The following is a 24,525-nucleotide window of genomic DNA, read 5'->3' on the forward strand; positions in this document are numbered from 1 at the left end:
ATCGGGCAACGTCACGACGGAGTTCAGATGACATCCGTGTTCGGTGTTCGGCCCGAGTTTGGTTATGCTTATCACGCCAAGCTTGATGGCCCTCGTCTCGTGTTGGAGCATCTCCCCGTGATCCGTAGATTGATCTAGTATGACCAACTCTATTGTCCAGGTCCTGTCATAGGTCATGGGTATAGCCCGGAGCCGCTACCTCTTTGTCGCGACGGCGAGGTGGCGCGGGTTGGTGTTCGTCATAGGTAGCCACTTTGTCCCGTACACGTGTTGGTCGGTCCGGTTCGTCAACATGATTATATCTTGACGGTATTGGCTCAAGGGCCTCGTTGTCAAATTGTGGTAGTAGCCTTTGTTTTGGATAGCTCTTTGCTGGACGCTCAAGGCCGTATTCTTCGGCAGCCAGGACCTTGGTCCATCTGTCATTGAGCGTATCATGTTCGGCTTGAAGCTGTTGTCGTTTCTTTTTCAGGCTCCTCACGGTGGAGATGAGCTGCCGCTTGAAGCTATCTTGTTCGAGGGGTTCCTCTGGTATGATGAAATCCTCGTTACCGAGGCTAACATCCTCCTCGGAGACCGGTAGATAGTTACTATCCTCCGAATCCTCGCGATCGACAGGTTCGTCTAGGTTGACTTGTCTTTCTTCCCACTCACCTGCTCGAGAGCAGGCTCGACGGGGCGGCCGGAGTCTTTGGCGTTGTCCGGGGTGTTATTGTCTCCGGTTCCACTATTACTGTCCTTTTCCCGACGCGATCGTGAGTGGCGCCGCTGATGTCGGCGCTTTGGTGGTGCTTCGACGGGCTTGTTCTCAATCGGGTCTTGCATGCCGTCGTCGTCCTCTTTGGGTGTATCCACCATATACATGTCGTATGTAGAGGTGGCCCTCCAACACCCGGTGATAGGCGGGTTTTAGCCTGGGTCGGCTCTGTCATCATCGTCCATACCGTCGATGTCTTCGGAGGCATAGTCTAGCATGTCGGTTAAGTCCTCGACAATGGCTACCAAGTGTGTGGTGGGTGGGACGCAAAATTCCCCGCACTCAGCCCCTAGTTCGGGCTCGGCGTAGTTCAGAAGCGACACTTCTCTGATGGCGAGAGATCGCATTAAGTCCAGAGCTTCGCTTAGAAGTGAAAACTGGACTGGTGGCTGAGGATCTGCGGAGCTGGGCCTGGTGAATGCCGCTCGGCCGTGCCCAATGGACGCAGACCTCAAGAGTTTGGAGTTAACATCCAGAGGTGAATTCGGCTTCCTGACAACAAGGAGAACCCTATTTGATTCCAGGTCTGTCGATAATATGTTCGCCTCTGGGTCTCCGACAGGGAGCTCCGTAGTAGGAGAGGGTCCGGTGGGGTTCATACTCCCGCGTTCGGACAAGGTGGTCCGCTCTGGATCTAAGGCCAGGGTAGGAACGATAGTTGATCCTTGAACGGAGCCTCGTGGTGGATTTGACAGGCTTCCTTCATGTGGGTGAGGAACGGCGGTCGAGGCCGAGAACCCGCTGAAGATCAAGTCTCCTCGGATATCGGCGATATAGTTCAGGCTTCCCAGCCTGTTCTGGTGAGCAGGAGTGTAGCTGTCGATCTGTTCAAGGCGACTAGTTGAATTGGCACGCTGAGCGAAGCCACCAAACACGAAAAGTTGTCCAGGGAGGAAGGTTTCCCCAGACACAGCATCGTTGTCGATGATCAAACGAGCAATCGAACCTTCTACCGATGACACAGTGGTACTCTCAATGAAAGCACCAATGTCGGTGTCAAAACCGGCCGATCTTGGGTAGGGGGTCCCGAACTGTGTGTCTAAGGATCGAAGGTAACAAGGGACAAAGGGGACACGATGTTTACCCAGGTTTGGGCCCTCTTAATGGAGGTAAAACCCTATGTCCTGCTTGATTGTCTTTGAGGAGTATAGGGGTTACAAGAGTTGATCTACCTTGAGATCGTAATGGCTAAACCCTGGCTGTATAGCCTATGTGAATTCTGATAGCCTCTATGGACTAAACCCTCCGGTTTATATACACACCGGAGGGGTCTAGGGTTGCACAAAGTCAGTTTGTAGAGGATGGAAATTACATATCCGGAGACCAATCTTGCCGTCCACGCATAGGAGAGTCCTACCCAGACACGGGGGAAGGGCTTCCGCCTTGTATCTACACGGCCCATCAGTCTGGCCCATATCAAATATCCCGGACAACCGAGGACCCCCTAGTCCAGGACTCCCTCAGCAGGGGCTGAGGAGACAGCTAGGGCGCTCGTGACAGCCAGGGAGCACAGCGGCGGCGCTGGTGGGAGTGGAGCGGGAGGAAGCGGAGCCATCGTGTAGGGTGGATTTTTATTTGTTCATCTTTCGACTTTTTGACAAACGCCGGCAGCGACCAAGGACGCATCTCACTGAGGGACGAGCACTCAGGTTGTTGTATCGGCTACTCCTTGATGCTGTTTCATTCAGCGTAAGACAATTGAGGCATGGAGCCAATAGATCTGGTGTTCGGCTCAAGATGACTTGTCACGACGGTGCCGGACACCGTGGCGATCTGTTCGCCGCCCGCCGCCAATCGGCGACAATGTTCCACCGCTCAAAGGTGTCAAACTGTCAATGAGACACATGGTTGGACGTTGAATCTTGGTTTATGGAGATTAGATGGTTTAAATTTGAAAGTGATCCATGGAGCAAGGAATACAAATGAAGATCTTCAGGGAACACTTGAGCTCAAGTTCAGCGATTTATAGTACGCGTTTAGCAATGTCGGAGTAAATGGCCACGGGTAGCCTAACCAACTACCCCTGGTTCTTGGGAAAAATTATCAGGCCTTTGGGCCTCCCAACGCTCCAAGCATTGGACCCCCTTCCCTGGCCGGCTACCTCTGAAGCCGAGTCACGGAAGGCGGCCCAGCCTCAAGCGAGCTCCATCCCCAAGACAACCGCGGGGTGGCCGACTCCAAGAAGCCGGCTTCAAAGAGCGCCGACTCCAAGAAGCCGACCGAGACCACAACCACCAAAGCTACTCCCACATAACGGTGACAAGACGGGGTGTGGCCACAGTGCGGCCCACTACCCCCGAAGCCCGAGGCGGGCATGGCTACAGGAGGCCGTACGGGACGGCCGCTTCCCATGCGGCTCGGCACTGTAGCCATGCTAGCCTCAACGTCATCCACGACAGACTCCCGTACGGCCCACGGGCAGCGGGCCACTTCAGCCAGAGAGAGGCGTGAAGGCGGCCCGGCCTTTCCCAGTCGGCCAAGGGCGTAGCCGGCCCCCAGAAGCCGGCTACTCCCTTCCTTGAAGCAGGAGCCCCCGAGGCGGCCCACTGTAGCCACGCTCACCTCGACAAAGCCCTCGTCATCAGAGGCAAGGCTACAGTAAGCAGCCGCCGACAAGACCCTAGGCGGTGGGGCCGGCCTGTCGACCAAGAAGCCGGCAGCCGGCGGGACCCACCAGTCGGCGGGACCCAACAGCCGGCGGAGAAGTCGGCAAGCGTAGACACTGACGGCTGGGACCAGTGCCCAGCCGTATTAATATTGTACCCCCAGGGGGGTAGGCCTATATAAACCCCCCGGGGCACCCATGCAAAGGGTTGGCTTCTAAGCATAGCACACACACCATAGATAGAGAGAAGAGAGAGCTAGCCTTGTTCTTCTTCTCCCTTGAACCTAACAGCTCTAGGAGCGATTGTAGCTACTTTCACCGATCTAGTGATCATGCGGAGACCCCGCAGAGCAGGACTAGGGGTGTTATCTCCTCGGAGAGCCCCGAACCTGGGTAAGATCCGCCGGCGTGCATGTCTTCGCCTCATCCCGTTTCCAGGCACCGGCAACGTCTTATTGGCACCCACAATGATAAGCCATCCATTGGCATATGTCGCACCAACCACCCGACATTTGGCGCCCACCGTGGGGCCAGGTGCACCATCGTCCGGAGACCTGTTCTGGACGGGAACCCTCTTCCTCCCCCGCGAGCGCAGCCAGCCTGCTGCGCCCGATGGCGTTTGCCTCGACGCGCTGCAAGGCGTCGGCGACGCCTGCGCAGCAAGACGCCTCGCCGATCTGCTCGGCGAGACTCGCATCTCCGACGAGCCTGCATCCGACGCAAGCACGGACTACCCCGAGAGCCGCCTCGTCAGCCTCCTCGACCAGCTTCACGTCTCCAGCGAGCCTGCTGCAGATGTGGAGTCGGTCGGCTCCACCGACCCGATGGTTGTCGACTCCGACACCGCATCGCTTGACGCCTACCCCTCCGACGTGGTGGTCTTCGACGACCCCCTCCCACGAGCCGACAGCGGCAGCAGTGCTGTCACCGAAGTGCTGGTCATCAGCCACGTCGCCAACTCGGGCGAGAACGCCCACGACGCCCTGCAAGCCGCAATGCACGACCTCTCCGTCCCCATCCCGGCCGATGCCGACGCCAAGACCTTGGAGGCACGCCGCCTCGCCCTCATCGCGGAGGGCCAGAAGATAGCCTCCATGAGACGCCTCACCGAGGCTCACCAGCGCGAGCCGAGCCGGCTTCGTCCAGAAGCGCGGTGCGGCCGTCGCCAGCATGCTGGGGGCATATCGCCCCGTCTACGCCACCCCGCTCGAGAATTTGCGAGCCGCCCAGGCGGCCGTAGAAGAGCTCAATGGGCTGGGAGCCGACGAGCTCCCCTACATGACAAGACAGATCCAGCAGCTGATCGACGCGGCTGCAGAACGGCACGAAGCCGGCGCCCGTGCTGATAGCCATCCCCCGCGCCGGGAGCACGCCGCGACGTCCCGCTCGCCGACTGCGAGCGGCGCACGCCAGAAGAAAGACAAGGAGCCGGCTGCCAGCCGCAGCCGGACTCGCATCACCATCGAGCGCGATGCGGAGGGCCGCCCTCGAGCAGTAGAGCACCAAGGAAATCTGCCCCCTCCTCCGCCTCGAAGAGAAAGACGCCTCACTCCGCCGCCTATCACACACCCGACTCTTGGCGACCGACTCGGCCGCCGAGAAGGAGTCGGCGAGAACGACGCCCGCCACAGGATCGACCGCCTTGCTCGATCCTTGGCGTTAGAAGAAGAAGACGATGTCGGCCCGCCATGCTTTGGCCCCCGCATCCGCGACGAGCCCTTCCCCAAAGGGTTCTCGCTCCCCAGAGACACGCCCAAGTACAACGGCTCAGTGAAGCCGGAAGATGGCTCATCGACTACTCCACAGCCGTCAGCATAGCCAACGGCAATCGACGCGTCGCCGTGAAGTATGTCCCCCTCATGCTGCAGGGCACGGCGCGCACATGGCTCAACAGCCTCAAGCCCTACAGCATCAACAGTTGGCTGGACTTCACAGAAGTCTTCGTCCGCAACTTCACTAGCACCTACAAGCGGCCTCCCAAGCCTCGCCAGCTCTCCCTCTGCGTCCAAGGGCCCAACGAGTCGACCCGCGACTACCTCACGCGGTGGGCCGAGCTCCGCAACTCCTGCGAGGGGGTGCATGAGGTCCAGGCCATCGAGTACTTCACCGCCGGGTGCCGAGAGGGCACCCTCCTCAAGCACCGACTCCTCTGCGACGAGCCGGCTACCCTCGACGAGTTACTGGTCATCGCTGACAAGTACGCCACAGCCGACTCCTCAATGAAGACCGAGCTGCGAGTAGACGCCTCGGGGAAGATGATTGCTCCGGCTCCCAAGACGCCGGCTGGCGACCCTAATCGGCGCCCCTACCAGAATGACCACAAGCGCAAGGGCCCCATGCCGACTTCCTCCAGTCGGCAAGTGGCCACCGTTGAAGATGAGCAGCCCGAAGAACGGCCCGCTCCCAAGAAGAAGGGTGGTCGGCCGCCTTGGCAGCCAGCTTTCTCCTACGAGCAGGCTCTTGATGCCCCCTGCAAATTCCACAGCGGCGCGAAGCCGTCCAACCACACAACCCGGAAATGCCATTGGCTCACCCGCATCACCAAGGGCGAGGGGATGCTGCCGCCTCCGCCTCCCGGCCCGCCGCCTCCAGCCCCCCAGCAGCCGGCGGCTCGGCCGGCAGTCGGCGCCATCCAAGACGAATTCCCTGAAGAGCATGCCGCCTACGTCGTCTTCACCAGTCAAGCCGACGACAAGCGCAGCCGACGCCGACAACATCAAGAAGTGAATGCAATTACCTCCAGCACCCCCGAGTTCATGCACTGGTCAGAGAAGCCGATCAGCTCGAGCCAGGCCGACCACCCAGACGTGATGCCTTCGCCTGGCTCCTATGCAATGGTCTTGGATGTCACCCTCGCGACGGAGAGGCGAGCAGCCAGATTTTCCCGCGTCCTGATAGACGGCGGAAGCAGTATCAACATATTGTACCGCGATACCATGGAGAAGCTGAACATCAAAGCAAAGCAGCTCATGCCGAGCCGCACCGTCTTCCATGGTATTGTCCCCGGCCTGTCTTGCTCTCCAATCGGCAAGATCAAAATGGATGTTCTCTTCGGAGACAAAGATCATTTCCGTCGGGAAGCAATATGGTTCGAGGTAGTGGATTTGGAGAGCCCCTATCATGCACTGCTTGGCCGACCTGCTTTGGCCAAGTTCATGGCTGTGCCCCACTACGCCTACCTGAAGATGAAGATGCCGAGCTCGAAGGGGATCATCACGGTAGCCGGCGACTACAAGAAGTCCATCGAGTGCGCCATGGCCAGTAGCCGGCTGGCCGAGTCCCTCGTGGTGGCAGAAGAGAAGAAGATGTTGGAACGGGTTGTGGCCATGGCCGGCAAGCAGCCGGCCCTGTCCCCCAACCCCAAAGATGGTGATGTGCAGGGCTCCTTCCAGCCTGCCAAAGAGACAAAGAAGATACCTCTGGACCCGGAGAACCTGGAGAGGTTCGCTGTCATTGGAGCGAACTTGGACAGTAAATAGGAAGGCGAGCTCGTCGATTTCCTCCGTGAGAATCGAGACATCTTTGCATGGTCCCCAAAGGACATGCCGGGTGTCCCGAAGGATTTCGCCGAGCACAAATTACATGTCCGAGCTGATGCGAAGCCGGTCAAGCAACCCCTCCGCCGACTGTCCGAAGAGAAGCGAAGAATTGTGGGAGAAGAGATAGCCCGGCTCCTTGCCGCTGGCTTTATCATGGAAGTATTCTTCCCAGAATGGCTAGCCAACCCAGTTCTGGTTCTGAAGAAGAATAACAAGTGGCGTATGTGTATACACTACACCAGTTTGAACAAGGCCTGCCCAAAGGATCCGTTTGCTCTGCCGCGGATTGACCAAGTAATAGACTCCACAGCCGGATACGAGCTGTTAAGTTTTTTGGATGCATACTCAGGGTACCATCAGATCAAGTTGGACCCGGCAGACCGCCTGAAGACTGCCTTCATCACACCCTTTGGAGCTTTCTGCTACCTGACAATGACATTCGGCTTGAGAAATGCCGGTGCCACTTTTCAGCGTTGCATGCAGAAATGCCTCTTGAAACAACTCGGCAGAAATGCCCATGTCTATGTAGACGACATTGTGGTGAAGACAGAGAAGCGCGGTACCTTGCTGGAAGACCTGAAAGAAACACTCGCCAACTTGCGCCGATTCCGAATCAAGCTCAATCCTGAGAAGTGCGTGTTCGGAGTGCCAGCCGGCCAGCTGTTGGGCTTCCTGGTCTCCGAGCGCGGCATCGAATGCAACCCCGTCAAGATCAAGGCCATCGAGAGGATGGAGATTCCCACCAAGCTGCGAGATGTGCAGAAGTTCACTGGCTGTTTAGCCTCCCTGAATCGTTTTATCAGCCGACTAGGAGAGAAGGCTCTCCCCCTATACAGACTCATGAAGAAGTCCACTCACTTCGAGTGGAATGATCAAGCCGACCAAGCCTTCCATGAGTTGAAGAAAATGCTGACCACTCTGCCTGTCCTGGCTGCGCCGACTGAAAAGGAGCCCATGCTCCTCTACATCGCCGCGACTAGCCGAGTCGTCAGCACTGTTGTTGTGGTCCAGCGCCCGGAGGAAGGCCGAGCCCAGCTAGTCCAGAGGCCGGTGTACTATCTCAGCGAAGTGCTATCCAGCTCTAAGCAAAACTACCCGCACTACCAGAAGATGTGCTATGGGGTGTACTTCGCTGCCAAGAGACTGAAGCCCTACTTCCAAGAGCACCCATCACGGTCGCGTGCACTGCTCCGCTCGCCGAGATCATAGGCAGCCGGGATGCATCCGGCCGGGTGGCCAAATGGGCCATTGCATTGGCACCCTACACAATCTTCTATGAACCCCGCACCGCCATCAAGTCGCAAGCATTGGCCGACTTCCTCGTTGACTGGGCCGAGACCCAGTACCTACTGCCGGCTCCCGACTCTACCCATTGGCGGATGCACTTTGACGGGTCCAAAATGCGCACCGGTTTGGGAGCCGGCATCGTCCTCACCTCTCCCAAAGGCGACAAGCTCAAGTACACGCTGCAGATCCACTTCGCCGCCTCCAACAACGTGGCCGAGTACGAGGCGCTCGTACATGGGCTCCGGCTAGCCAAAGAACTCGGCATACGCCGGATCCTGTGCTACGGCGACTCAGACTTGGTGGTCCAGCAATCGTCTGGCGACTGGGATGCCAAGGACGCGAACATGGCGAGCTATCGATTCCTCGTCCAGCAGATCAGCGAATACTTCGAGGGCTGCGAGTTCCTTCACGTGCCAAGGGCCGACAACGACCAAGCAGACGCCCTAGCACGGATCGGCTCCACCCGACAAGCCATACCGACTGGCGTCTCCCTCCAGCGCCTCCTCAAGCCGTCCATCAAGCCGTCTCCAGAGTCGGATTCCATCTTCGTACAGCCTGCACCAGACATAGCCGGATCCGACTGGAGAAACCCTGCAGGCGGCACGGGGACTTCAACAACGGGCCCGACGACTGCCGTAGTCGCACCCGGCCCGGGGACTTCAGAACCCGGCCCGGGGACTGCAACGACACAAGAAGCAGTCGGCCCGGGGACTGCAACGACACAAGAAGCGGTGGCCGACTCCAATTCCACGCCACCCAGCCCACCCACCCGAGTCATGGTGGCTACATTAACAGAAGAAGAAGTCACAGCTCCGTCATGGGCCCAGCCCATCCTCAAGTTCCTAGTCAGCAGAGAGCTGCCGGCTGATGAGATCTCAGCAAGACTAGTGCAACGACGAGCCGCAGCATACACAATAATCAACAGAGAGCTTGTGAAGCGCAGCATCACTGGAGTCTTCCAGCGTTGTGTCGAGCCAGAAAAAGGAGTGGCGATCCTCAAAGACATCCAGCAAGGCGAATGCGTCCACCACGCAGCCTCAAGATCACTTGGAGGATGCTAAAGAAATAGTCAAGAGCTGCAGAGGATGTCAAGTTTTTAGTTCCAAGCAACACCTGCTGGCTTCTGCACTCAAGACCATTCCCCTCACTTGGCCTTTTGCCGTCTGGGGACTGGACATGGTGGGCCCTTTCAAGACAGCCCGCGGCGGCTTGACACATCTACTGGTCGCGGTGGACAAGTTCACCAAGTGGATCGAAGCAAAGCCGATTAAGAAGCTGAACGGGCCGACTGCCGTGACATTCATCACCGACATCACCACTCGGTACGGCGTACCGCACAGCATCATCACCGACAACGGCATGAACTTCGCCAAGGGAGCACTGGCACGTTTCTGCGCGACGCAGGGCATCCGACTGGACCTAGCGTCCGTTGCCCACCCACAGTCAAACAGCCAGGTCGAGCGAGCAAATGGACTCATCCTCTCCGGCATCAAGCGTCGACTAGTTGTACCACTGGAACGATCGGCCGGCTGCTGGCTCGATGAGCTGACGGCTGTCCTTTGGAGTCTGCGCACTACACCCAACAAGTCAACCGGCTTCACTCCATTCTTCCTCGTGTACGGTGCCGAGGCTGTCATCCCACATGAAAAATGGCTAAGGAACAACGAACCTATATAGCAAAGAGACGGCCTCCAAACATGCCTTCCGGCTGTCAAAAACAGCCGGCTGGCTGGCTTCCTAAAAACTTAGCTTTAGTCCAGCAAAGCTAAAGTACTTCCGCCCCCCAATCGGCCAAGCACTCCTCCAGTACAGATTGCGGAGCAACTGTTGGACTGGGGAGGCAGCATCCAAGGGAGGGCGGCAAAGGAAACAGCGGTAGGATAAAAAGCAAAGTACATGGAAAGGCCAAATGCATGCATAAGTTATATATACACATAAAGCCCCCAACGGGTTGGCAACAGACATAAGTTCGAATACACCCAGTGGGTGGAATTGTGCAGACTTAACCAAACATTGTTCCAAAAGTAACTAGACAGGAAAACAAAAGATAGCAGACTAAGGCGCGACGCGGAGGCCGAGCTGGTCGGTGAAGGCGGCCTCGCCGGCCGAAGGGGTGGCCGCCTAGCGGGTCTCGGCTTGATCACCACCTACGGCAGGCGACGCACTCGCGCGCGACGTGGTGCTGGAGGTGCGGTCAGGCTGAGGCTGGCCGGCTGCTCCACCAGCCGGCTCGGCGTCTTCACCCTCCTCCTCCTCCTCTTCTTCACCCTCGTCGCTGGAGTCGATCTCCTCCGCCGAGTCTTCGCCGTCCGCCGGGTTCAGACCGAACCACTCCTCCGGCTAGGCGACACCGTTGTCGTCCACGTCGGGGGTGAAGAGGCTGGTGTCGGTGTAGTCGGCGATTGCCGAAGCCCGCCGGATGATGGCCGGCCGTGCCGGCTCCAGCTCCGTGTCGGCTTGCTGCCGCCAGGTAGCCAGCTGGTCCAGGCTCAGGCCGGGATACCAGGCCTTGACGAACTCCAGCGCCCGCCTGGCACCGGAGCGAGCCGCCGAGGCCTTCCAAGCTTCGAAGCGGCCGACTGCCACCTCCAGCCAGTCGGCAGGCCGACTGGGGGTGCGAGGAACCACTTGGCCTGGCCAGAGGGCGGTCAAGACTTGCGCCCCGGCTCGCTGAAGCCGGCGGAGCGGTCGGTGAGCCAGCTGGATGCGGGCCTGGATCGCCAGAAGCTATTCCTCCAGCGAGCGGCCGGCGGTTGGCGAGATTTCAAAGCCAGCCTGCCTTCGCGCTTGACGACGGGCCTCGATGGTCTGGTTGGCGGCAGTAGAATAGCCAGGGAAATACTCTGCGCAAGAAAGAAGAAGAAAGGAAGAAAAGAACACCAAAATCAGAAAACAAGCCAAAGTGGCAGATGGCAAGAAAGGACGAAGAGGTAGGCGGCTTACCGTCAACCAGATCTTTGATCTGGCCATAGCCAGAGATCAGAGTCTGCCTGGCCTCAGCCCAGCCTGCCGCCTCCGTCTCGTACTCGGCCTGGAGAGTGGCTTCGCGGTCCTGCACAACCTTCACAGCCGCCTTGTGGCCTTCCTCCTGGTCGGCCAACTTCTTGGCCAAGCGGTCGCGTTCCCGCACCAAGGCGGCGATCTCGGCATCCTTGGCACGAAGGGCAGTCTGGGACTCCCCCAGCTGTGCCCTCAGACTGGCGTTGGCCGCTGCAAAGACGGCAGAAGAAGAAAGAACAGTAAGAAGAAGTCGTCAAGGAAGATCCGACCCGACTGCTCAGCAGTCAGCCCGAATCTCGGGGACTACACCCAATGGGTGCGCTGACGCGCCCCCACATGAGACAAAGAAGCAAGCACGTACCTCGGCTCTCAGTAAGATCGGCGGTCTTCTGGGTCAGCTCCCGAGCCTGGGAGTTGAAGGCGGCCGCACGAAGATTGTGTTAGTCCTGCAAAATAGGCAGAAGATCGGAGTAAGAACAAGAATAGCAAAGACAAATCCTCCAAGAAGTTCCAAGCCGCCTGCTCAGCAGCCGACTCGGAACTCGGGGACTAAACCCAGGTGCGCTGACGCGCCCCCATGGAAGAAATCAAGATCAAGAGAAGCTAGATGGGAAGACTAACCCGGATGGCCGCCCGTGTCGCGAGAAACTCATCGGTGAACTGCCTCAGCGCCGCGGCTTGGCCCTGGAGCTGGGTCTGGACGTCCTGGGCAGCCACATTCATCACGGCCGTCCCTCCGCCTGGCGTCCACCCTGAGGTTGCGCTGGCCGCCTCCGCATCCTGGGCCGACGAGCTGGAGCCCACGGCCGGCTGTGGCTCCGACGCGGCCTTCTGTGGCTCCGACGCGGCCTTCCCCGCGCGCCAACGCGGCGGTGTCCGGACCGCCATCTCAGTCCTCACGGCCGGCTCGCCCCCCGCCGACTGTGTAGGCGGCTGATCAGGCCGGCCGCCTTGAGCCACCCCAGTCGGCGGGGTCAGCACCGGCGCCCTCTCCAGGATGATGACGTCGTCGTCTCTTCCCAGCCCTGGCTGGTCACCGCTGGCTCCTTCTGGCGAGGGCTCCATGGAACCCGGCGCCGCAACGCGCAGGGGGGTGACCATCAAGACCTCCCCCGCAGCTGCAGCCTCCGCTTCGGCCCTGGCAGCGGCATCGGCGAGCACCTTCGCCGCCTCCTCCTCCAGCGCCGCCTGAGCGGCGGCCGCCTTTTGTGCCTCCGCCTCTCGCGCCTCCCGTTCCGCCCGCGCCTCCCACGCGTTCCGTTCTATCGCCTCCTGAAGATCGGCCCGGGGGTCCACACGGTGGGTGGTGCTCCCAGACCCCCTCGGCGACTCGACGACGGAGGCAGCAGCCGCCCGCTCAAGCGACACTGGAGCTCTGATCATTTGATGAAAGAGACAAGGGTTCAGAAACCACCAAAGAAAAGAAAGAAAAAGAGTATATGAAAGAAAGCGAACTTACGCCAACACGGTCTGCGGTTGCTTCACCGCCTTGCGGAAGCGAGCCGCCTTCGCGGCCGCCTCCTCCCGCCTTGTAACGCCCCGGATTCGATGCGCCAGGTGTCTGCCAGTTATTCGCCGTCGTTGCCATGTCATTTGCTTGCGTGTTGCAGTTTGCCATGTCATCATCTGCATTTCATATCATGTCATCATGTGCATTGCATTTGCATACGTGTTCGTCTCATGCATCCGAGCATTTTTCCTGTTGTCCGTTTTGCAATCCGGCACTCCTATGTCACTCGGCGCCCCCTTTTGTCTCTTTTCGCGTGCGGGTATTAAACGTTCTCGGAATGGGGCGGTATTTGCCGAGTGGCCTTGGTATAACACCGACAGACCGCCCGTCAAATTTCGTCGCGTTCCGAGTCCGTTTGTTAGCCCAATCGTTGAACTCATAGCGGTACCGTTGCCGGTACCTTCGTCGGACGTTTTCGGTCTCTGGAAATTGTTGCCGGGCCTCTCCCTCTTCTCTCCTACAGCTCTTGGCCCTTCTGCACAGCCCCCCTGCAGTCCACCTAGCCTGCCTAACCCCCTCTCTCGATCGGATCCGTCGGATCGCGATCGGAGACTCCGAAACCCCCTCAAACTCCCCAAACCCTAGCAAACTGCTATATATAGCAGCCCCCCCTTGCCATTTTTGGCCTTCTCCTCCCTCCTCCTCGAAACCCGCACCCCCAATCATCAGCCGCCGCCACCTCCCACCTTCCCCTCAATTTCCGCGCCGGCCCGCTCCTCCTCCGCCACTTGGCGCTGCCCCCGCCGCCAGCCACCACCTAGCGCCGCCGCCAAGTCAGCGGAGACGCCGCCCGTGGCCACTCCCCGTGCGCCACGTCTCCCTCCCGCACCCCAACCGCCGCGGCCCGCCCAGGCCCGGGCCAGACCCGTGAAGCCCATGGGGGCCCGCGCCCGAGCCCGCTCGCCCGAACGAGCGCCGCCGCCGCCCGGCTCCCGTGTTTTCCCCGCCTCCGCGCCTCCTCACCGGCGTGCACCGCCGGCGCGCCTCCCGAGCTCCCTCGCCGCCCGTTCGCCGCCGCCTCCTCGTCTCCTACCGCCCCGCGCCCGAGGCGCCTCGCCTCCGTCCGCCCCGCCGTCGCTCGCTCTCGTCACCGGCGGAGCCCCGCGCCCCGGGCCCGTCGAGTCCGGCCGCGGCCGGAGCGCCCCGCTCTGCTCCTCCGCCGTTCCCGCCGCTCCGCCCCGTTCCTCGTCAGATCCGGCGAGCCCTCGACCGGATCCGCCCGCGCCAACCTCCACCACCCCTCGCCGGAGCCGAAGCTCCGTCCGGCCGCCGCCGTGGCCTCGGGCCTCCTGTGCAGCAATCTAGATGCCGCCGTCCCGGAATCCCGTCATCCAAACGTCGTCCCCGAGCCGTACCGCGCCGTCCCGAAACCCCTCCGTCCAGTTTTTCCTGCGAGGTCCAAATTCTTCTAAGTCCCAGGATTTTATCTCATGTTGCCTTGTTTGCCATGCCATAACTCCATGCATATTGCTCCGTTTTGTGCATGTAATATGTCAAATTGTTCGTCTCGTGATGCTCTTCATTTTGTTCAATTGCACCTTGTTCATTTGAGTCCATCTTGATACCCTAATCATCGTTGCAAGAGTGCTAGTTGCTGTTAATCTCTGGTTCTTATCAGAACTTGGAGATTTATCATTTTTGTATCATTTATTCTGTGCATCTTTTGAGCATGAGCTCTACATGTGTCTTGTAGTATGCCATGCCATCTTTTCAGTGGTTTAGTCCATGTATTTTTGTGATCCCTGTGGTGACTAGCACAAGCATGCAAAGTAGGCCCCGTAATATTTCTGATTTCAGAGACTTAGTGATTTCTCCAAGTCCTTGTCTGCTGTAATTTTGTTACCATGTAAACTTGATGCTACAGAGATATCCGTGCATATTTTGGAGATGTTCAGTAAGGATGTTTTGTAGCTATTGTTGTAATTGATCCATGCCTGCAATTGTTTGCATTTATGGAGTGACATAGCATGACTCAATCTTGCTCTACTTTTGCTATAATATATTTCTGGCAGATTCTTAACATGATATTCATTTTTGCCAAGCTTATTGTAGTTGATCCATACATGCTATGCTATTGTTCTTGCCATGGTTAGCTTCATAAACATGTCATCTTTCTGTAGGTGTGCTTGTTTTGTCATGCATTGCTCTGTAGTGAGTGCATCAAGCTCACAAAGAGGCCTTCATATTATTATTTCTGCCATGCTCTGTTTTCTGCTAAGTCTGAAACCTGATAACGAAACTTGCTATGTTTACATCCTTGCCATCATATCTTCTCGTCCTTTTTGGCTTATGGTCAGTAAGGGACTTTTGTTATATGCTTTGAGTAAATTCATGCCATGCTTTGTTTTTCCATGTTAATTTCCTGTAGCATGTTGATCTCGTGCTCTGAACATTGCTACCTGATGTTATTTCTGCCATGTCCAGTAATTCTGCTAAGTCTGTGAACCTGTTATTATTTGCAATCTTGCCATGTCCTTTTGAGCATGTTATAGTGATTTATGGAGATAGCACAGTGTTCATGTTTTGTTGTGCTTTACCTGTACATCATGCCCATGCCTTTTGATTTCATGTTGGGTTGCTTTAGCATATTGTTTTGATGCTTGCTATATGCCTAGTTGCTGTTTTGACCAGATTGTTGCTATGTCTTGTTTGGAGTGTATGTGTTGCACCGTTGCTCCGTTTTGATCATGCTCTATATGAAACTTGCTTAGTTTTGCATGTAGTCTCATATTATCATGTTGCATCCTTGTTTTGAGGTGTTTGCTTGATGTTTGTATGCATTTTGCATCAATGCCATGTTTAACTTGTTTTGCTCATATCTTTTAGACCGTAGCTCCGAATCTAATGAACTTTATATGTAACTTGACTAGAATTTCGTGTCGATTATCATGGTGCTCTTTAACTTGCTGTTTAACAACTTCAACTTAATGCTTGTTCAGTTCTGGACCAATTTCGAAATTTGCATATGAGGACTTGTCGGAATTGTTATATGTTGTTTCCGGCCTCATTTAAACTTGCTTTGATGTGTTGTTCTTGTATGCATCATCTCTTGGCACGAGTAGCTTCATATAGCCTTGTCTTGCATCATTCTTGGTTGTGCTTCATGTCTTGTTCATGTGTGGTGCGTTTACCTTGTTGTGTGCCTCTTCTCGATAGTTCCCGTGTCGTTGCGATCGTGAGGATTCATTCGTCTTCGTGGCTTCCTCTTCTTCATGGATTCGTTCTTCTTCCTAGCGGGATTTCAGGCAAGATGACCGTCACCTTGGATCTCATTACTATCATTGCTATGCTAGTTGCTTCGTTCTATCGCTTTGCTGCGCCACCTATTCACTTGTTCCTCAAGCCTCCCAAATTGCCATGAACCTCTAACCTTTGTCACCCTTCCTAGCAAACCGTTGTTTGGCTATGTTACCGCTCTGCTCAGCCCTTTCTTATAGCGTTGCTAGTTGCAGGTGAAGATGAAGATTGCTCCATGTTGGATTATGTTTATGTTGGGATATCACAATATCTCTTATGTTATTAATGCATCTATATATTTGGTAAAGGGTGGAAGGCTCGGCCTTATGCCTGGTGTTTTGTTCCACTCTCGCCGCCCTAGTTACTGTTATACCGGTGTTATGTTCCCGGATTTTGCGTTCCTTACACGGTTGGGTGCTTTATGGGACCCCCTTGACAGTTCGCTTTGAATAAAACTCTTCCAGCAAGGCCCAACCTTGGTTTTACCATTTGCTCAGCCTATTTCTTTTCCCTTGGGAGTCGCGCTCTCGAGGGTCATCTTTATTTACCCCCCCCCCCGGGCCAGTGCTCCTCCGAGTGTTGGTCCAACCTGTCAGTCGCCGGTGGCCACCAGGGGAAACTCTGGGCTGGCCTATCGGAAGCTTGGACAATCCGGTGTGCCCTGAGAACGAGATATGTGCAGCTCCTATCAGGATTTGTCGGCACATTCGGGCGGCTTTGCTGGTTCTGTTTTACCATTGTCGAAATGTCTTGTAACCAGGATTCCGAGACTGATCGGGTCTTCCCGGGAGAAGGAATATCCTTCATTGACCGTGAGTGCTTATCATGGGCTAAGTTGGGACACCCCTGCAGGGTATTATCTTTCGGAAGCCGTGCCCGCGGTTATGTGGCAGATGGGAATTTGTTAATATCCGGTTGTTGATAACTTGACACTTGACCTTAATTAAAATGCATCAACCGCGTGTGTAGCCGTGATGGTCTCTTCTCGGCGGAGTCCGGGAAGCGAACACGGTTTCTGGGTTATGTTTGACGTAAGTGGGAGTTCAGGATCACTTCTTGATCATTGCTAGTTCACGACCGTTCCTTTGCTTCTCTTCTCGCTCTCATTTGCGTAAGTTAGCCACCATACATGCTTAGTCGCTGCTGCAACCTCACCACTTTTACCCCTTCCTTTCCCTTTAAGCTTTGCTAGTCTTGATACCCATGGTAATGGGATTGCTGAGTCCTCGTGGCTCACAGTTTACTACACCACCAGTTGCAGGTTCAGGTTATGCGATGTTCTTGACGCGAGAGCGATGTTCGCTTGCTTGGAGTTCTTCTTCTGCTTCTTCTTCGATCAGGGGATAGGTTCCAGGTCGGCAGCCTGGGCTAGCAGGGTGGATGTCGTTTGAGTTTCTGTTTATGTTTCATCCGTAGTCGGATGATGATCTCTTGTATGATGTATTGATGTATTCTTGCGGCATTGGTATGCCTTGTATGTATCCCCAAATATTATGTAATGTTGATGTAATGATATCCACCTTGCAAAAGCGTCTTCAAGATGCGCTTCTATCCTTGGTGGGACCTTCGTGTTCCTTTAGGATAGGGTCGCATCTTGGGTGTGACACGCCTGGTGACGGCCGCCCCGCCCCTGGGTTTTTTCGTCCGACTGCCGAACAGACCCTGGGCGGCGCGACGCTTCTGCCCTCCGCCCCGAGCAGGCGGTGCAGCGGAGGAGCCCGCGCTGCGCCCAGAAGCCGGCTGGCGGCGCGGGGCGACTTCGGCTTCGTCGTCGTCCGGCCAGTCGTCGAAGGTGACTCCGAGCCCGGAGCCGCCTGCTTCGCCGCCGGCTTGGCCGCCACCCGGCTCGATGTTGTCGTCCATGCCGGCTGCCCCCAGGTCGGGGTCCTCCAGATCGTGTTCCGTCCGGTCGGGGACGAATCGACGCTCCGTGTCTGACTCGTCGGCCGGCCGGAGAAGAGGACTCTGTCAAAAAACAAGCCGACTAAGTTAGAGTCGGCCAAGAGGAACTCGGTGACGAAGTTAAGAGAAGAAGAAGACATAGGGAGAGCATACCGTGGGCGGTGGATTGGCTCGGCTGTATGGCTCCTTGCCGAACTGCCACTCTTCGGAGAGCTTGCAGTTCGCAAGGTAGTTCACCATATAGGAGACCTCCTCGTGCGGCATGTCCTTGGTGCACATCCGGCTCGGATCGAGCTGGCCGCTCATCTGATAGATCAGATGAGGACGGCTCTGGAGCGGAAGAACCCGGCGCGGGACGAAGGCGGCCAGAAGGTCAGCCCCCGTCAAGCCCTCCGACTGGGTCAACACACGCACTTGGGCGACGGCTGCGGACCCGGCCGGCGTCAGAGTCACGGCCCGGAAGGACCACTGGGGCCGCCTGCCCGCCGGTGGGCCGGCTACGTAAGCCGGCAAGTTGATGTAGTCGCCCCGTGGGGCGATGTATCGCACGTAGAAGTACGACTTCTGCCATTTCTTCACCGATTGGATCAGCGGGATGACGGGGAAGGGGTTGTCGGCGACCGACCTCCGCGACGCGATGAAGGCGCCAGTCTGAGCCGGCACGCCCTGCATGCGCGTGCCCAGCTTGGACTGGAAGAACTCCCCCCAGAGCTCGAGGGTGGGGAGGACGCCGAGGTAGCCCTCGCACAGGGTGACGAAGGCCGACAGCAGCACCACCGCATTCGGGGTGAGGTGGTGCGGCTGGAGCTGATAGAATCCGAGCCAGGAGCGGAAGAAGACGCTCGCTGGAAGGCCGATGCCGCGCAAGAAGTGCGAGCGGAAGACCACCCGCTCGCCCTCCTGCGGCTCCGGCGTGATTTCCTTCTCCGGCGCGAGGCGGACCTCCACCTTGTCCGCGCTTGGCAGCCGCCGCGTGTTGCGGAGGAACTCGACGTGGTCGTCGTGGACGTTGGAGCCATCCCAATCCCCGCCATACTGCTCCGTGGCGGGAGGCATGGCGAAAACAAGCACGGCGGCGGAGGAATGCATAGTGGAAGAGCGCGGCGGCGAGGCGCTGTCGCAAGAACCGGCGAGCGAAGAAGATGGTGGAGGTAGGAGGAGCGTGCGAGGGCCTGCCGCCCTCCACCTCCCCCTACTTATAGCTTCCCGAGGCAGGACCGGGGAAGCCGAACGTGCGGGGAGACGTGGGATTAACTGCACCCACTCCCCCCACGCCTCGTGATTATTGCGCATAAATGCGAGCCGAAACTGCCGCACGAGACGTGCGGGCGGTTTCGGGATGTAGACAATCCGCGCCTGGGCCAGGGCGCGGACGTGGCGGGCCCCCTCCCTGCGGCGACATCCCGTCACGCGCGTGGGCTGGCAGGCTTTCCGGCCAAGAAGGGCCACGTGGTTCGCAGACGGCCAGTGGCCGGCCCGCGGCCCGGTGCACGCACTGGCGCGCTCCCGCCCTCCGACTTCGGAAGATTTCGACCCAGGCGGCACACCTAACCAAGGCCGGCTCCCAGCTGCCGGCTTGCTAAGATGGGAAGCTGATCGAGCTTCTCAACTCCTACTCAACCTCGAAGCCCAATCAGCTTCGGGGACTACTGTCGGAGTAAATGGCCACGGGTAGCCTAACCAACTACCCCTGGTTCTTGGGAAAAATTATCAGGCCTTTGGGCCTCCCAACGCTCCATGCATTGGACCCCCTTCCCTGGCTAGCTACCTCTGAAGCCGACTCACGGAAGGCGGCCCAGCCTCAAGCGACCTCCATCCCCAAGACAACTGCGGGGTGGCCGACTCCAAGAAGCCGGCTTCAAAGAGCGCCGACTCCAAGAAGCCGGCCGAGACCACAACCACCAAAGCTACTCCCACATAACGGTGACAAGACGGGGTGTGGCCACAGTGCGGCCCACTACCCCCGAAGCCCGAGGCGGGCATGGCTACAGGAGGCCGTACGGGACGGCCGCTTCCCATGCGGCTCGGCACTGTAGCGATGCTAGCCTCAACGTCATCCACGACAGACTCCCGTACGGCCCACGGGCGGCGGGCCTCTTCAGCCAGAGAGAGGCGTGAAGGCGGCCCGGCCTTTCCCAGTCGGCCAAGGGCGTAGCCGGCCCCCAGAAGCCGGCTACTCCCTTCCTCGAAGCAGGAGCCCCATTAAGGAGACAAGACGAGGTAAGGCTACAGTGAGAGCCCCCGAGGCGGCCCACTGTAGCCACGCTCACCTCGACAAAGCCCTCGTCATCAGAGGCGAGGCTACAGTAAGCAGCCGCCGACAAGACCCTAGGCGGTGGGGCCGGCCTGTCGACCAAGAAGCCGGCAGCCGGCGGGACCCACCAGTCGGCGGGACCCAACAGCCGGCGGAGAAGCCGGCGAGCGTAGACACTGACGGCTGGGACCAGTGCCCAGCCGGATTACCATTGTACCCCCGGGGGGGTAGGCCTATATAAACCCCCCGGGGCACCCATGCAAAGGGTTGTCTTCTAAGCATAGCACACACACCATAGATAGAGAGAAGAGAGAGCTAGCCTTGTTCTTCTTCTCCCTTGAACCTAACAGCTCTAGGAGCGATTGTAGCTACTTTCACCGATCTAGTGATCATGCGGAGACCCCGCAGAGCAGGACTAGGGGTGTTATCTCCTCGAAGAGCCCCGAACCTGGGTAAGATCCGCCGACGTGCATGTCTTCGCCTCATCCCGTTTCCAGGCACCGGCGACGTCGTATTGGCACCCACAATGATAAGCCATCCGTTGGCATATGTCGCACCAACCACCCGACAAGCAAGCTCGGGGCGCTGCTTGCTGAGGATGGAGCTTCAGTAGTGGAAGCAAGGCCTATTGCTGTCACTGACCTATCAGGAATTAGCATTTCTGATCTTCAAGACGGGAACTTATCATCAGCAAGGACAATCTCAAGCATTATGGAATTGAAGGAGGATGGACTGAGGGAGTACGCTGATCTCAAGCAATCCTTGTTGCCTTACGACATATCTATTATTATAACAGGTTTCTCTGCCTTCACTCTGGCTTCGAATGATGGATCTGCCTACTCATTCCTCCTCGGCTGGATTGGAGGGTTCTTGTATCTACTGCTACTCCAAATATTTGTGGACGGGTTGCCGACAATTAGTTCTCCTTCAAAAGCGGGCAGTTCAGAGCCCACTGTGAATTTCAGTGGTGTAAGAAGGCCATGGTTGATATTGCCGATTGTAATGGTTGCGGGGGCTGTTGCACTGAAGTATGGTGTTGGTGGTGACAGCTTAGAGCTGACTCAAACTGAGCTCTTTGTTGGTGCCGCAGGGTTCTTGGCGAACAGGGTTGATGTTCTTCTGGCAGCATTCAAACCCTTACAAAGTAATTTGGAGAGCGAAGATGGATCTGTGGACTGAGCTTCTTGACGACATTGCTCTGGACATACTAGCATAATTTAAAAAAAAGGTGTAAAATGTAACAAGAAGTAGCATTTCATACTATGTCGACAGCATCAAGATATGAAGCTAAGTATTGAAAGTGCAGGGGACAAGCTCAGGGGTAGAATGTAAGAGTGTATGCTTATCACTTGATGCTCTTGGTAACTTCGTTCCATCATCATGCAAAACCATAGAAGTTCATTTCCTAGCATCCTTTTGAGAGTTGGTGAAGAACAAAAGGTCTGGTTAATAAAATCATAAAATACATTTTTAGCCATTGTAATGCTACTCGAACTCGAATTGTTCAGCTTTAGCCTACACAAGCTTGAGTACTTGGATGCGCTCAAAGGCATGTAGACCGTGACACCTGGAGATGCCAGATACCTCAAGTGGTTCAAATATTCATTCAGGTGAGACGGTTTAGTTACTAACTCAAATGTTCTAGCATTACCATGTGGTATATCTCTGTAAATAAATTAATTGACTGTCCCGGGCAATTGGGCTGCCAGATATTACAATACACATGTCTGTATATAAAGTGGAGTAGTTTGTTATATGTTGAGTGTTCTTATGATTGGAAATGTAGATTTATTTTCAATGTGTAAAACTAATATTTGTGAATTATACTTGATCCTGAAATATGTTAAGAATACCAGTTCAAACACTAAAGTGAGCGGATTCACAAATATCATATTTCAAAAGTATGATTTCACTCAATTAAAGAATATAATTTCACTAAATTTCAAAAAACTAATTTTAAATAGATAACCAGTTCCATGTTTTTTAAATAACAAGTTTCACATACTCTTGAATCAATTAGAAAAAACGAAATATGCTTCATGTATATGAAAACTGATTTGACTCATTTAGAAAAGAATGATTTCACTCATTTAAAAAATCAATGATTAGAAAATTGGTTTCACTCATTTCAAAAACTAATTTCACTCATTTTAAGAAATTGTTGTTTGTGAAATATAATTGATATTTAAATGAATGAAACAAGCAACTTCATGAAAAAAACATTGAAATAAGCAGCTTCACAAATATCAAATTTCATTGTCATCTACTCCGTTTGTACCATAATGTGAGATGCTTTTGCAAGCTTGTCTAGTTTGCAGTCTTAGGCCATTTCTAACCGATCCCCCAAAAGACCGCAAGGGAGGATTAATTCGGTTGTCCTCCTGTCGGTGTCAAAACCGGCGGATCTCGGGTAGGGGGTCCAGAACTATGCGTCTAAGGTCGATGGTAACAGGAGACAGGGGACACAATGTTTACCCAGGTTTGGGCCCTCTCTATGGAGGTAATACCCTACTTCCTGCTTGATTGATCTTGATGAATATGAGTATTACAAGAGTTGATCTACCACGAGATCGTAATGGCTAAAACCCTAGAAGTCTAGCCTATATGACTATGGTTGTGTATCTGCCGGATTAAGCCCTCCGGTTTATATAGACACCAGAGAGGCCTAGGGTTGTACAAAGTCGGTTCCAGAGAAAAGGAATCTTTATATTTGATCGCGAAGCTTGCCTTCCACGCCAAGGAGAGTCCCAATCCGGACACGGGTGAGAGTCTTCGGTCTTCGTATCTTCACAGCCCATCAGTCCGGCCCATGTCCAACAGGCCGGACGCCCGAGGACCCCTTAGTCCAGGACTCCCTCAGTAGCCCCTGAGAACCAGGCTCAATGACGAGGTGTCCGACGCGCAGATTGTCTTTGGCATTGCAAGGCGGGTTCCCTTTCCCGAATACTCCAAGATAGTCTTCGGACGAACGTGTCCGGATCTGCAACACAAGTACCACACACACAACCATAGAGAGTACAATATTTCACGAGTCCCATCCGCTGACAACTTTTTGCAAGATGAAATCACATCTGCCTGGTCATTATTTTGAACCGTTTTCGTCTGCCATTCCACGTTTCGAGACGCGGTTTCCATTGGCACGTCTTGTCAAAGCAGAGATCGTGTCCCCTTATTGCGGGATTCTCATCAATACGGGCGTGGGTAATCCAACTGTGACGTTTGCATAGTCCTTGGGAATAGGCGAGTTTTAAGGCGAGTGGGGAGGTGCTCGATATTCACTGCCTTTATAAGGGGTTAAGGATTCCCTTTCTTCACCCACACCTTCTCTCTTCCTCTGCCCCTCCATCCTTGAGCTCCAGCGCCCAAGTTCCCATCTTTTCCACCTCCAGCAAGCACTCAACCCTGTACGGATCCGGAGGGCAAGGCAAGTGGATGGCCTCCTCCGTTAAGGAGAAGGACATCGCCGAGCTTCGGGAGGCCGGGTATCTGGCGAAAGAAATCACCCACCGGCTTTCGACCAAGGGGCAAGTCGTCCCTACACCGAAGCCCAATGAGAGGGTGGTGTTCCTCCCTCATTTCGTCCGCGGGTTAGGTTTTCCACTCCACCCTTTCGTCCGCGGACTTATGATCTATTATGGGCTAGATTTCCATGATCTAGCCCCGAACTCTTTCCTCAACATCTCGGCATTTATTGTCGTGTGTGAGGCTTTCCTCCGCATCTAGCCCCACTTCGGATTGTGGCTCAAGATCTTCAACATAAAGCCGAAGGTGGTGGATGGCCAACACGCGGAGTGCGGAGGAGCCATGGTGAGCAAGATGCCCAACGTCACATGGCCCAAAGGCACGTTTGTGGAGACTGTCAAGGAGTGGCAGAAGTTGTGGTTCTATATCACAGAGCCCCGCGATGCCACCTGGGCCGCGGCTTCCGAATTCAAGTCCGGAGCTCCAATGTGGCTGACTTCCTTGATGGAGAAGGGCCCAAATTGGTCTTCGTCGGATGAGCTGATGGCGCTGTAAACATCAAGCTCGTCGACGTGATCTAGGTGATGCTAGTTCGCCGGATCCTCCCCTGCCAAAGCCGAACCTCCCCTTTATAGGAATTCGATCCAGAGAAGCACCAAACCTTGTTGAGACTCTTCGGAACCACTCACAAAGATGCCTGGAAGTTGCTCTTCAAGGGCGACGAGAAGCCGCCGGCCCTAGACTCGGATCGTGGGCACGATCTTTCCCATCCCGCCAATGCGGTAAGTCCCCTATGTCTCAAGGCGTACCCTCTACTTGCTTGTTCAAGGAGGGTAAGTAAACTTAACTGATTTATTCTTTCAGGTATGGACAGAGAAAGCGGAGCGGATTCAATGTTCGGCTCCACTGCCCAAAGAACCAGTCATCCCGCTCCTGGCAAAGATGCTGGTCCCGGCGCCCTACCAGCCGCCG

At 55.9% G+C, this 24,525-nt stretch overlaps 1 pseudogene; it reads left to right on the forward strand.

Moving 5' to 3' along the window:
- Positions 1-1,195: 1,195 nt before the first annotated feature.
- LOC109731968 (uncharacterized) lies at positions 1,196-21,270 on the forward strand (annotated as a pseudogene).
- The last annotated feature ends 3,255 nt before the right edge of the window (positions 21,271-24,525 follow it).

Source organism: Aegilops tauschii, chromosome 2 (assembly GCF_002575655.3).
Source record: "Aegilops tauschii subsp. strangulata cultivar AL8/78 chromosome 2, Aet v6.0, whole genome shotgun sequence".
Lineage (NCBI taxonomy): Eukaryota > Viridiplantae > Streptophyta > Magnoliopsida > Poales > Poaceae > Aegilops > Aegilops tauschii.